This window comes from Meles meles, chromosome 20, assembly GCF_922984935.1.
Source record: "Meles meles chromosome 20, mMelMel3.1 paternal haplotype, whole genome shotgun sequence".
NCBI lineage: Eukaryota > Metazoa > Chordata > Mammalia > Carnivora > Mustelidae > Meles > Meles meles.
This window is the reverse complement of record NC_060085.1, coordinates 29,350,239-29,364,870: the sequence shown is the minus strand read 5'-3', so window position 1 is coordinate 29,364,870 and position 14,632 is coordinate 29,350,239. Positions and strand designations below refer to the sequence as shown.

Sequence of the window (14,632 nt, the reverse complement as noted above, 5' to 3'; positions counted from 1 at the left end):
GCATCAGCCACTTTATCCTTGGTATATAGGAATACTTACTAAGCCATGTCCCTTAAATTGGAGTTTATTTAAAAAAAATAGACAAATAAAGTAAATGCAACAGTATACTGTTCAAATAAAGAGTAGGTTATATAAATTCTTACTAGTGAAAAGAAACTTATAAGTAAGAGAGACACCTTATTTCTGATTGAGAAAGCCTGAAGTATACCAGTGCAGGAGAAGAGCTTTTTAAAGACTTTATTAGACTTAGATGGGCGTAGGAAGTAGCAGGACCAGGTGTGAGAGTAAAGGGTAATGATAACTACGATTTACTGAGCACCTACTTCGTGACAGGCACCCAACTCTGGATAAATCAGAACAAGACAGACAAGAACCGTATTCTCCTGGACCTCCCTTTTAATGAAAATGTTTAGAAAGGAGATAGGGATGGTCAACAAGCCAATAAATGAAGAAAGTGATGGAATGGGATGAGACCCATTAACAAAATAATAGATTAATGTAATAGAGTGACTTGGTGGTTGTGAGGATGCTATTTAAGATTGGATGATCAGAAAAGGTCTCTCTGAAGAGATAGCATTAGAACTGAGACCTGCATAATTTAAAGTTCCATGATTTCAAGTTGCAGAACCTTCCAGAGATAGGGAAGAACAAATACAGAGTCCCTAACATGGAAATGGTAACCAAGTTGGGCCAGTACCCAAGACCTTCAAGTATAGAACACTGATAAAGGTAGGCTGATCTGGAATGGGTCAAAGCAGATTTCCTCCCACTTCTTAAAAAGCTCCTTCCGGGGCGCCTGGGTGGCTCAGTGGGTTAAAGCCTCTGCCTTTCACTCAGGTCATGATCCCAGGGTCCTGGGATCGAGCCCCGCATCGGGCTCTCTGCTTGTCAGGGAGACTGCTTCCTCCTCTCTCTCTCTGCCTGCCTCTCTCCCTACTTGTGATCTCTATCTGTCAAATAAATAAAATAAAATCTTTAAAAAAAAAAAAAAAGCTCCTTCCAAAAAACAGCATGCTGAAGAATTCTGAGTGAGGTCACTCTGAAGAAGCAGGACAGAATGAAAGTATGGGGACAGGAGCTGGAGCTCTGGACATCACTTTGGCTCACAGATGCTATTGCCTAAAGATGGAGAGAAGGCAGGAGAGAGAGAAGAAAATGCTTAGCCTTCCCTGAGGAAGCACTTTTCCCAATTTAGAGGGGAGGAAGTGGGGATGAGGAAAGGAGGCTTTGTTGTATAGTGACCCTGCCCTTTAGTGAGAACCAGTGTGCTTGAGTATGGTGCATCTGATTAGGAATTGCTCCTTTGAGGGATGTGGGAGCACAAGAAGAGAGAGAGAGAGTGGCAGGGCTGGTATCCTCCTCCCCACAGGTATTTTCCTTTCTAGGTTAGGTATGAGGAAGTCAAACACATAAAGGATCAGTTAACTTGCCCAACAAGCAAGTGGCAGAAATAGCATTTAAAAGACAGTCTATTTGGTACAAAAGCAGATCATACTGCTCTTTTTACAGATCAGGATCAATGAATGAATTTTTTTATTTCTCTCCCTAGAAGATTTTATTCATCTCCCAGAGTAAAAAAAAGCCTCACTTACTCTAGTGGATTGGCCCAATTAATTTCATCATTGAGTTTAGATATTTAGCTGATTTTTAAAAATCATCATAATAATTTATATATTTATTTATATATGTTATATATAATGTATTATATATAATCTATTATATATATGTGTGTGTGTATATATATATATATATATATATATATATATATATATAATTTAGGTAGAAGTCCAGTAGGAATTCCAATTGTACTCTCTTTGAGTTGAGAGGTGGGAGGTGTCCCATTGTTTAGTTTCCATAGAGGGAATTGACAGCAGTCATAAATGGTAAGGTCTTCCCATCTGTGCTGGTACAGAGAAGAACCAAAAGCCAAATATTATTCCCCATCAAACCTTTTCTCTTTTTCTCTTTCTCCTTTCCTTCTCCTCTTCTGTCCCTCTGCTTCCCAGCCTCTTGCCCAAGGTCTACTTATTGTTCTTCCCTTACATAAAAGGTTGTGTGCAGTCATCTCTAGTTATAATTACATGGTTTTCCCCTTCAGGAGACAGTTTTGCGACTGATGATAAAAATATTCGGTATCCATGGGTAACTGTAGTAAATATATTTGAAAAGAGATGTACTTTCTGAGAAGTACTCTTAATGATATGTCCAAATTTATGACTGGTTATCTATTCCTTTGGTTCCAAATACTGACCATCTGTGTGTCCTCAATTTCAATTTAAAAAATATTTATTGACTTCCCAAGTCTGAAAACACTGAACCAAGTGATATTTGGGACTGGGGGGTCTACTAAATAATGTATTAATGCCAGCTCTAAGGTCAGCTTTGTGAACTTCTTTGAAGACAAATGCATTCTGTGCAACATTTTAACTGGTAAGAATAAAAATGATGGCTACTGTGTTGGACTGCTCAGCACGTGCCAGACTTTGTGTGTATTTACAAAGATTACCTCATTTCAGCCTCACGATAATTTAATTTGATGACTATTTTCATTCTCATTTTTCAGTCAAGTCAATTGAAACTTAGAAAGGTGCAATAACTCTCAAAGTTGGATCCAAATTAAGTGGAGGCTGGATTTGAACCCCTATCCGTCTAAATCCAAAGCCTGCATGTCTGATCTCCTAAGGACACCCTGTTAGAATCCTAGGAGGTTGAAGAGTAGCTGTCTTTGGAGAGTCTGGCCTGGGTAGAGAGAAGGCACCATACGCTGGTCATCACCTTGCCACGTGATGTTAGAGCAGAGGTCTGGTACTAGAGCCCTGGAATTCCAGATTTCCTCTTAGTTAACCTTGCTAAAAATTCCCTTTGAAAAGGCAGTTGGATAGTAAAGTTCTCAAGAATTGCTAAATTTGAAGATGTAAACCCCTGTAAATGTAGAGTAACTGCCTAGGGCCCAGGAGAGTATGAAAATGAGGGGGAGACATAAAAGAGATTCAACTTAAGGGAAAGAAAAGAAAGCAAAAATATCTTATGAAAAATAATCGGAAGCAGATTTCAATCAGGAAGCGGAATTGTAAATAGACTCGTGCCAAAGGGGAGCCGAAGACAATGATATCTGGATTAGATCATTTAGGAGCTACCCAGAGGCTGCAGCCATAGGCACTCTATAAATTTATGATGATGGTGATGATGGTGTGCAGCAGTAAGTAGGAAGGGCAAACTAGGGAAAAGAGGAAAAGAACGTGGCTGAGTTGCATTACACCATAAATCCAGGAGAAAAATATTCTCTCTTCAGATGTCAAGGGTAAAATTGTGCCTCAAGTTCTCTATTTCATTTGGTATACCTTATTCCCATAAAGGAGCGCCTGGAGGGAGTTCATATGAGGACCAAAATTGAGTATATCACAAAAATGTCCACTGATAGGAAAATCCATTTGACTTTCCTTCTTGTGGTTTTACTCAAGGCAGAAATTTGAAGGAAGAAGAGAGGGAAGGGGGGAAAAGGACAAGGAAGGAAAAAGAATTAGTTCCCAGATTTTTGTGTCATCCCATTGCTAGTAAGTGCTGGTGAAAGGGACCTATGGATGGATATGTTATGTAAGGTAAGAAAAAATGAATTTCATGAGTTCATGTGCTTTCCTGGTAGAGTTGATAGGAATGCATTTTTGAAGAAGAAACAGGCCCTCCTAGTTTGATCATCTTATGGTTTGAGCCTGATGTACCATGTTATGGCTTTGGAAAGAGCAGGCCCAGTTAGGGAGTCAGTCTGCTGAGATGTGACCCAAGCATAAAGGTGTGCTTCCGGTGGGTAATGGATTATGCCCACTCAGAACGCAGCGCCTGGGTGAGTTCACCTCTCCTCTAGGCTTTAAGTATGCAAATGATGTCTGTTCATCCTGTCATCCCAGCCCAGCCGGAAATGCCGGCTTGAAAAGAACAGAAGCAGTTGCCATGATACCCTCCACAAGACTTCAAAGAGCAGTGTGTTTATGGGTCTGGTGAAACAAGGCTTAGATTGGTGACAGGTTTAATTTACAAATATATAACGTATTGGTCTGAAGGATGACAAACTTTTAATTTAGTTTAAGTTGTTCTTTTATTTTATGTACTTGTTTGAGAATAATAATTACTATGGGGTACCTGAGTGGCTCAGTTGGTTGAGTGTCTGGCTCTTGGTTTCGGCTCAGATCATGACCTCAGGGTCGTGGTATCAAGCCCTGCAATGGCTTCATGCTGAACGTGGAGTCTGCTTGGGATTCTCTCTCTCCCTTTTCCTCTGCCTCCTGCTCTGCTCCTTCCCCCCATTCACACATAATCTCTTTCTCAAAAATAAACAAATAAATAAATAAAAATTTTTAAAAAATTTTTAAAGAATAATAATTACTATGTTATGCTGTATTGATTTTTTAAATTTTTATTTATTTTTTAAAATTTCTTTTCAGTGTATCAGAATTCATTCTGGTATTCACAGAATTCACACCCAGTGCTCCATGCAATATGTGCCCTCCATAATACCCACTACCAGGCTCACCGAACCTCCCACTCCCCGCCCCTCCAAAACCCTCGGATTGTTTTTCAGAGTCCATAGTCTCTCATGGTTTGTCTCCCCCTCCAATTTCCCCCAACTCCCTTCTCCTCTCCATCTCCCCATGTCCTCTGTGTTATTTCTTGTGCTCCACAAATAAGTGAAACCATATGATACTTGACTCTCTCTGCTTGACTTATTTCACTCAACATAATCTCTTCCAGTCCCGTCCATGTTGCTACAAAAGTTGGGTATTCATCCTTTCTGATGGAGGCATAATACTCCATTGTGTATATGGACCACATCTTCCTTATCCATTCATCCATTGAAGGGCATCTTGGTTCTTTCCACAGTTTGGTGACTGTGGCCATTGCTGCTATGAACATTGGGATACAGATGGCCCTTCTTTTCACTACATCTGTATCTTTGGGGTAAATACCCAGTAGTGCAATTGCAGGGTCATAGAGAAGCTCTACTTTTAATTTCTTAAGGAATCTCCACATTGTTTTCCAAAGTGGCTATACCAACTTGCATTCCCACCAGCAGTGTAAGAGGGTTCCCCTTTCTCCACATCCTCTCCAACACATGTTGTTTCCTGTCTTGTTAATCTTGGCCATTCTAACTGATGTAAGGTGGTATCTCAATGTGGTTTTGATTTGAATCTCCCTGATGGCTAGTGATGATGAACATTTTTTCATGTGTCTGTTAGCCATTTGTATATCTTCATTGGAGTAGTGCCTGTTCATGTCTTCTGCCCATTTTTTGACACGATTATGTTTTGTGTGTGTTGAGTTTAAGGAGTTCTTTATAGATCCTGGATATCAGCCTTTTGTCCTATTGTCATTTGTGAATATGTTCTCCCATTCCATGGGTTGCCTCTTTGTTTTGTTGACTGCTTCCTTTGCTGTGCAGAAGCTTTTGGTTGATGCACTATATTGATTTTTAATAATATAATTCAACTAAAAAATGAAGCATGGGGGCTCCTGGGTGGCTCAGTGGGTTAAAGCCTCTGCCTTCGGCTCAGGTCATGGTCCTGGATTGAGCCCCGTATTGGGTTCTCTGCTCAGCAGGGAGCCTGCTTCCTCCTCTCTCTCTGCCTGCTTCTCTGCCTACTTGTGATCTCCATCTGTCAAATAAATAAATAAAATCTTAAAAAAAAGAAAATGAAGCAGGAAGAGCCCCCATATTCCAGTGGAGGTTATGTCCATATTCTGCTGGGTGATCTGTATAGCAAAGCACTAAAGCCACTAAGTGCTTCTCGTTTGCATAAACACCTTATGAAAGATGATTATCATTTAAGTTACAAAGTTGTTCCTTAATTTTCTTCTGACATGTTTGTTTTAGATGCATTGCCAGTAGTTCAAAACTGTATTACTGAGTAGCAACTGTTGCCTCCCACTGTGTCTTTTTTTGTATTTGATACTAACAGACACTTTTATTTTCAGTGTGTTGTCATATAAATTTATTAATTACTCAAGTAGTTTGAAAAGTTGTCCCAGACTTTGACCTATGAATTAACTAATGGAAATTGTAATAGAAATGGAAATTCATTTAAAGCTGACTGAGAGCTCTTGAAAATGTCTGGGATGATCCAGTTTGTTTCTGGTCTGTGTTTATGACATTAAAAGGAAACCAAAGTTGAAATGTAAATGAATAAACATCAGCACTGGAAGGTATTTGTATAATCTACATAAGTGCTGGGGCCATATCTGGTTTAGTCTTACAATAAGAGAGCAAATGAACTTATTGAAAAGTAACTTTTTTTACATTAAAACAAAACAAACTTTATATTGATTATCAGAAACAAAAAAGTAACATTAAACAGAATAATGTATTCTTAGCATAGGCTCTTTTTTAAAACATCTTTATTTATTTATTTATTTTTTGAAAAGTAATTTATAATTTTACTTAGGTCTTTTCAAAAACTTTGAGCATTCTTTTATTCATTACACATGGCAACTATTCTTTTTTTTTTTCTTCCATATAATCAGTTCCTGCTTTCATTGATCTATTGTTTTTTAGTTTCTCTTTCATTTATTTCTACTCTAATCTTTATTATTTCCTTTCTTCTGCTGGTTTTAGGCTTCGTTTTTTGTTCTTTTTCTAGCTCCTTTAGGTGTAAGGTTATGTTGTTTATTTGAGATTTTTCTTGTGTCTTGAGGTGGGGCTATATTGCTAAAAACTTCTCTGTCCTGTTTGTTGTACCCAAAGATTTGGGACCATTATTTTTTCATTTGCAATTGTTTCCATGTATTTTTTTTTAAATTTCTCCTTTGATTTCCTGGTTGACCCATTCATTGTTTAGTAGCATGTTGTTTAATTTCCATGTATTTGTGGTCTTTCCAAATTTTTTTCTTGTAGGTGACTTCAAGTTTCATAGTGTTGTGGTCAGAAAATATGCATGATATGATCTTTTTGTACTTGTTGAGGATTTGTGATCTATTCTGGAGAATGTCCCATGTGCACTTGAAAAGAATGTGTAGTCTGCTGCTTTAGGATAGAACGTTCTGCATATATCTGTTAAGTCCATCTGGTCCAGTGTGTTATTAAAAGCCATTGTTTCCTTGTTGATTTTCTGCTGAGATAATCTGTCCAGTGATGTAAGTGGGATGATAAAGTCCCCTAGGATTACTATATTATTATCACTTAGTTCCTTTATGTTTGTTACCGTTTTATATATTTGGGTGCACCCATGTTGGGGGCATGAATATATACAATTGTTAGATCTCATTGTTGGGCAATCCCCATTATTATGACATTGTACCCTTCTTCACCTTCACCTCTCTTCACCAGAGAGAATCACCTCTTGTTACAGTCTTTGGTTTAAAATCTAGTTTTTCAGGTATAAGTATGGCTTCTCTGGCTTTCTTTTTTGTCATCCATTGCATTATAAATGTTTCTCCATCCCCCACTTTCAATCTGCAGGTGTCTTTGGGTCTAAAATGAGTCTCTTGTAGGCAGCATATAGATGGATCTTATTTTTTTATCCATTCTCATACCCTGTGTCTTTTGATTGGGGGCATTTAGTCCATTTGCATTCAGAGTAATTATTGATAGATGTGTATTTAATGCCATTTTATTACTTGTTTTGTTGTTGCTTCTGGTGATCATCTCTGTTCCTTTCTTTGTCATATTTGATCTTTCCTTTCTACTCAAAGAGTCTCCTTTAATATGTCTTGCAGGACTGGTTTAGTGGTCACAAACCCCTTTAGCTTTTGTTTGTCTGGGAAACTCTCTCTCCTTCTATTCTGAATGGCAGCCTTGCTGGATAGAGTATTCTTGGCTGCAGATTTTTCCCATTTAGCATGTTGACTATATCATGCCACTTTCTTCTGGCTTGCCAAGTTTCTATTGAGAGATCTGCAGCTAGCCTTATGTGTCTTCTCTTATAATTTAGGGACTTCTTTTGTCTTGCAGCTTTTAGCTTTTTTGCTTTATTGCCATATTTTGCTAATTAAATTATGATCTGTCTTGGCGTTGGCTTGCTTTTGTTGATTTTGGTGGGAGTTCCCTGTGTCTCCTTGATCTGGATGTCCAGATTAAGGAGCTTTTCAGTTATTATTTCCTCAAGTAAATGTTCTCTCTCTTCCTCTTCTGGGACTCCTAAATACTAATGTAATTACGTCTGATGGAGTCACTGAGTTCCCTATACATGTCAACTGTTCTTAAAATCCCCTTCCATTCTTTTTCTCTTTCTAGTGATCTTTCACTTTGCCCTGCTCAGGAGTCAAGTATTTTCTTTCACCCATTCACTTTCCTTGCTATACTCTTTATATTAAGGTTGTGGACTGGGGCTTTTTCGCCTCTTGTTTTTATCCCAGTCTTCCAGTTCTGTTTTTGTTATCTGTCACATAATTATGCATGACAAAAATTAATAGTTCTTTTAGAAAGGGGGTGAAGGGAAAGGTCAAGCACAATACATTTCTTTTCTGGGGGAATGGAAGGTTTGAAACACTAATATTTTAACTAAATTTGTCATTAGTGCACTTAAAAAATTGATTAAATCCAATGCTTATTAAATTCATTGTTAATACCAGCTGAGAACAAAGCATTATTAATTCCTTTGAAAATAAACTCCATGTTCAGTGAATTTAATAAATAAGAGAAGTAGAAGCCAAAAAGGATGGAATTCATTAATTTGGGACAAAGGTAGAGTAGAATATTAGGGAAAATCTGCAGATCACAAATTATAATATAGTTACTGAACAAATATGCACCCTCAGGGAAAAATGATCAGGGGGGTCACAGAGGACATTGAATAATAAAGCAACTATGTAGCACTAATGAAGACCAAGCTGAATTCAGAAATAAATTAAGAGAAATGGCAAGACTTTCTTTCCTTCATATTCATTCTAGGAAGATATTTTCTAGCTCTTGTACTCATTTTGTAGGATTCAGGAAAACTTCAGCTAAGTTTGGATGATAGTCACAGGTATGATTAATCATTTTTGGAAAGAAAAAACTGGAGTGTGATTTTTACAGGAGAGCATGGCACCTGTCTTCACTTGTGGCTTTAAGAACTGATTGATATAACAGTGAGGCATATTTGGTCAGTCTCTCGGAAGAAAAAAAAAATTATCACATGACATTAGATAGCAGAAAACATTAAATTTTTTTTTAATTTTTAAAAGATTATTTATTTATTTATTTATTTGAGAGGGAGAAAGAGAGGGGAGAGAGAATCAGAACAGGAGGAGGAGCAGGCAGAGGGAGAGGGAGAAGAAGACTCTCCACTGGGAAGGGAGCCTGACTGGGATCATGACCTGAGCTGAAGGCAGATGCTTACTTAGCTGACTGAGCCACCCAGGGCCTTCCCCCCTCCCCCACCTTTTAAAAAAAATAGTGTGTTGAAACATATTCTGGGGAAGGCTTAGGAGGTAAGTTTTATTTGGGTGCTCTTAACAACTGTGGAGGCAGGAATAAGAATGCTCTGGGTTAATACGTGTAGGGTTTTTCCTGCTGCAGAGTCAATGATTTTGTGAAGTGTCTTAAAAAATCTATTCCCCAAGATTGCACAAAACACCTTCATTCCTCTTTGTGCATACATACGATTTATTTCTTGTTTCTGGTACTTACTACTTAATGCTTCTGCTAAGTTCATGAATATTTTAAATCAATTACTTAATCAATAGAGAAATTTTTCTCCTATTATATTTGGCTAATTTAACATTTGGCCAAATCAGAATGGTTGAATAAGATTCTACCAAATGTTATATCTTTGTAGTCTTTTAAAAGATATTTGCTAGGATCCATATATTCCTAAAGAGAGTTGAGTTTTTTTCAACAAAATCACCTAGATCACAACTGTTCTTGCCTTATTTTGAAATAAGCAGTACATCTTTTAAATGTGTATACAAGCTTTATTTATTTTACCATTATCTCTCTCTCAGTAACTAGAGAGGTGTACATACATACTTGTGTTAACCGCAGTGTGTTTGGATTGATGTAGACTATAACTTAACCTTATGTCCTGAAACTATGCCATAGTGGTGTACTCTAAACTAGAACCCTCATATTGTTACCTTCTTTGGGTGAGAAGAGAAGGATGAATACTTTCTTGCTTATCATGGCATGGTTGTGTTTTTCTTTAACACAGAGGAAAGGAAATTCATTATTGGTTTCCCTTCATTTCATTTCAGATAAATGTAGGATTTTTACTAAGCTTACAAGAAATTGTATATAGACCATGTGGGGAAGTAGACTGTGCTATCAATAGATAAGTTTTCTAGTTATCCTTATTTATCAATTTCCTAGGTATTACTATGTTGGCCTTTTGAATTTCAGCTTGGGGAGTAAATGCTCAAAAGTTTCAATATCCAACAGGACAAGAACTGGTAGACTAAAGGGACTTTTTTCTGGTTTCTTTAGAGGGCAAACTATTTCTAAGACTTGCAAAGCTATTTTGGTTAGGAACACAGAAATGATAATTTTGTCTCTCAGTGGCATTTATAAGGAACGATTTATAGTGGTAGGAGTCTCTCTTTGGATTATGGTGTTTTTTTTTTTTTTAAGATTATTTATTTATTTATTTGACAGACAGAGGCAGGCAGAAAGAGAGGAGGAAGCAGGCTCCCTGCTGAGCAGAGACCCCCCCTCCCCGACTCGGGGCTCGATCCCAGGACCCTGGGATCATGACCCGAGTCGAAGGCAGAGGCTTTAACCCCCTGAGCCACCCAGGTGCCCCTGGATTATGTTTTTATTAACCTTCTTCTATTGAATAGATTTATTAACCTTCTTCTATTGAATAGATTTGTACTTTGATGTTATTTTGACATAATAAGATGGTTGTTTCATTTTCCACCAATGAGGCAAAAGATCCACCTTATAAGCATTTCTACCCGGTGGCACCACCTGAATACCTCTGAGTCATGCCTTCAGTTCAGCCCCATAGTCAGAATTCTCTCTGGAGTTTTCAGCTACAATTTTCCAATCTTAGCTTGATATCACATTGCCTGGAGAACTTTTTTGACTCCATTCCTACTCATGTTTTAAGCCATATTCCCTTCCTTCCTCACTTTCTGGGGACAAAGCTGATGCAGCCTAGCTTTGGAATGCCGGACTACAGGGCACTCGAATGCAAATCTCTGGTGCTCCTAAGATAGTATTCTGCTCCATAGATCTTTTCTAGTTTGGAGGTCAAAGTAGTGGGGAACCTTAAGTTCTTAGTAGTGCCCCTGACAATTTAAAGAGGTACATCAGTGGAGAAGCATATCTTCTAGGGGAGTGGATAGAGGGTTATAAGGATGCTCCTCAGCTCTTAAATTACCAACCACCTGGAAAATCTTTCAGATGACTTAAGCCTATGCCTTCTCTTTTAGATATTGTGCCCATGTTAATTTGAGTTTTCATTCTTTCAGGTTGCGTGGGCGCTCATTTTTCTCCTCTGCCTAGCAAGGTAAGAAAAAGATACATAAAAACTCATTTAATTTATCTAGATTCTTTAATAGGTTTAATCAACTTTCTCATTTGCCATTTGAATATGAAAGACTTTTTGAATATCAAAAATTTCATGTACCTGGAAAAGAAGCTTATGGGTGTCATTGGCTGCCTGGTTGATAAAATGACTTTGGTGAGGGAGAATGTTAGCAATATATGAATGAAAGATCCTGATTTGGGTGTTATTTGGGCTAAGGTAGAAGAGAAGTCAAACTCTGAATTAGTTTTTTCTCTGGTGGGAGATCAATACTGTCTAGACATGGTCTCATTATGACTTTGCATTGACTAAGGCAGACTCGGTCAACAGTGGAGCCGACATTCCTGTAATTCAGGCTGCTGGTGGGATATTTGTGTTGCCTATTACTACAGAGAACCCCTGGTTCACTGGTGTCCAATCTGTGTATCCCAGCATCATCCCTCTCAACTGTAGGGTTAGCCTAGATGACAGCAGATGATAGCATATGCCAACTCCTGACCTTTTGTTTTCTTTCTTTTCTTTTCTTTTTCTTTCTTTCTTTCTTTCTTTTTTTTTTTTTTTTTTTAAAGAATCTGAATCCTAGAAGTCCTGGGAGCTGCTCTCTAGAATTTCCTGGCATGCTTGGTGATAGTTGCATAGGGCATGAGAGGAATTTTGGAGCCTTTGAATCCTCTGTGGTCTCTGAAACATAAAACCAGAGACAGTCATACAAGTCACATGTAGAGGCCTCAGGCCACATCTAAAAGCCCAGCTATATTCCCTGTCATAAACTGCCTCCTCATTAATTTCTACATATAATATCCTCATAGATGGAAATGTCACCCGTTTTATATTCAGATTAATTCTCGTTTATAAGAAATTTTCATCTATTTGAGTATATTTTTAAATTGAGGAGGTTTATGATTCTTCACCTAGCATCAGAACTTAAAAATCTTGTCTTCTCCCTGTTAGATATTCAGACTCCTGGATGTGCTGCTCTGCACAGAATCTTAAGTCCTTCGTTTGTGGTTATTTGTTGGCATTTTGCAAGAGAGTGAAGCAATGTCTGAGCCACTAGAGGCCAGAGGTGGCCCAGCCTGACTGGGTTTCCAACAGTGGAATAAATGTGATTTGTCTAGCATCTTTACTTTTAAACTTTGGGAAAGATGACCGTAGACAGTGAGAAATAATGCTGATTATATAAAGGATTGCTCATGATAAAAGATCTCTTTCTGGAAATTTAAATGTTCTGGTAGATTAGCATTATTGATCATTCTCTTTCCACATACTCTACAGATGATCTTAGAATCCTGAAACTATTATTCTTTCTTGTCTAGTGTTAATTACCAGAACAAGGAATAATCTAATTAAAAGACAACAAGGATGTGTTCTAATTGTTCTAATAAATTATGCTAATACTCAATGCATTTAGTTACTTTTCAACAGGAATTTATTTAATGGGTTGACAGCTGGTCCTTTATTGCCACAATCTTAACTTTCATTTCCTCTAAACAAGACAACTTACAGTAGGATAGTTAACTGCCCAAAAATCTGTTGGGTCATTAAGAGAATCTAAGGTTCCATGTAGTACATATGGGTGAAGAAATGAGTCTGGGGTTTTCTAGATAAAAGAATGACCCAAGACAGAAGAAGGTAAAATAATGACCAGTAGAGTCTATAGTAAAAATCAGTAACTGATGTTGCGCTGAGGGCAATGGGCTTTTCATTTATTTTTTCATTATCAAGTGCAGTGCTGATAACATGATACTAACTCATGTAATTGTGTTTGCTTAGTGTTAGCATTTCATACAAATTGTTAGACACCATATTGTTTATTACATATATGATGTGGTGCCTGCCATCTCATGATGCTCATGATAATGTCATCATGAGGCAAAAATTCAGGAAATCACTTCTGATAGCCCTTATGTTTTCTACAGAAGACGCCAGTCCCTGCTGATTTGAACATAATTCAGATATAGTTTGTTGTATAACTGTATGAGGGAAGTCTCAATGCAATGTGGGAAAAAGATGCCAAGAAGAACCTGAAGAGGAATAAAAATCTGTGTGGAGAATGGAGAGAAGCAAACGGATTAGTTCTAAATAAATACAGCCACTCGACATATCTGAGAAAAGCAGATTCCCAGGTTGATTTCTGTTGTTCTCCCTTGACATAACAATCTTTGAAATTTAAGTAACAAGCCTCCAGGTAGAAAGGGATTCAGTACTTATCAAGACTAGGAAGTGTTTTTGGAACGGACATTTTCCACAAGATAGCAATTTTGTGGGAATAATTTTCCACTTTTGAAAAATTAATCCATTCAAACTGTCAAGTTCATCAAGGAGTATGGGGCTGGCACGAATACAGATTCTAGTTTATACTCATAAAGTTAACTTACTTAAGAACAGCAGCCATAGAGACAAAACAAAACAACATGCACACCATAAAAGAAATGAGAATTAAAAGAAAATTATCTTCAGTGGCAAAAGAATACAAGCAAATTTCTTCCCATTCTGAAGTACATCAGCTAAACACGTTGATGATTTTTTTTTTTTTTTTTGGCTGCTTGTTCCCTGTCTTAATATTCTAGTTTATGTCTTCATTTTCAAGGGGAAACTTTCATATGTCCTTTTTCCATTCTAAAAAGGTGACATTTCTTTCAAGTCCATCGGGCTTGAAGATTTCTTTCCTTTCAAGGAGGCTGAGTGCTATAGAGCTCCTAACCCAACTGAAGACCCGTCAGCACCACGTCTAAATTAGATCAGGTACCCGGGTGGGTCTGACCTTCCTTGTTTCTAAGGCATTGACAATGTCTGCCTTTGAGAAGCAGCATGGATGGGACACTCATTTCTTTTCTCTTCTTTTCTTTTTTTTAAGCTTTGACAATTTTTTTACTGTGGAAAAATATAAATAACAAAGTTTTCCATTTTAAGCATTTTTAATATACAATGCAGTAGCATTAAATACAACTTTTAAAAATGATTTGGAATGAAAAGGAAATAAGCCTGTGCTCAAATAAGCACTTATATTGTGCAGAAAGATTTTTACATTTTTATTCTGCTTTTTATTTGTTTCTACCCATTCTGAAATTAATTTTAACCACAAGTGTGATACTAGTTCTAACCAATGATACCCATCCATGTGAAGCCAGAACAGAATTCCATCTACATTCTAGAAAAGACTGTAGATGCTCCTAGTGGGTTGGGAAGGATATGTG

The 14,632-nt window shown here is 37.5% G+C and overlaps 1 protein-coding gene across 5 annotated transcripts in view; it reads left to right on the top strand.

Moving 5' to 3' along the window:
* The window catches only part of FHIT (fragile histidine triad diadenosine triphosphatase), a 1,485,305-nt gene that overhangs the window by 361,670 nt on the left and 1,109,003 nt on the right, over nucleotides 1-14,632 (top strand). For 4 of the 5 annotated variants that reach the window (XM_045989789.1, XM_045989788.1, XM_045989791.1 and 1 more), the window contains one exon: nucleotides 11,380-11,417. The exons of the other annotated variant lie outside the window; for it this stretch is intronic. The gene's annotated coding sequence lies outside the window, so the exon portion shown is untranslated. The remainder of the gene's footprint in view (nucleotides 1-11,379; nucleotides 11,418-14,632) is intronic. 5 annotated transcript variants of the gene reach the window in all.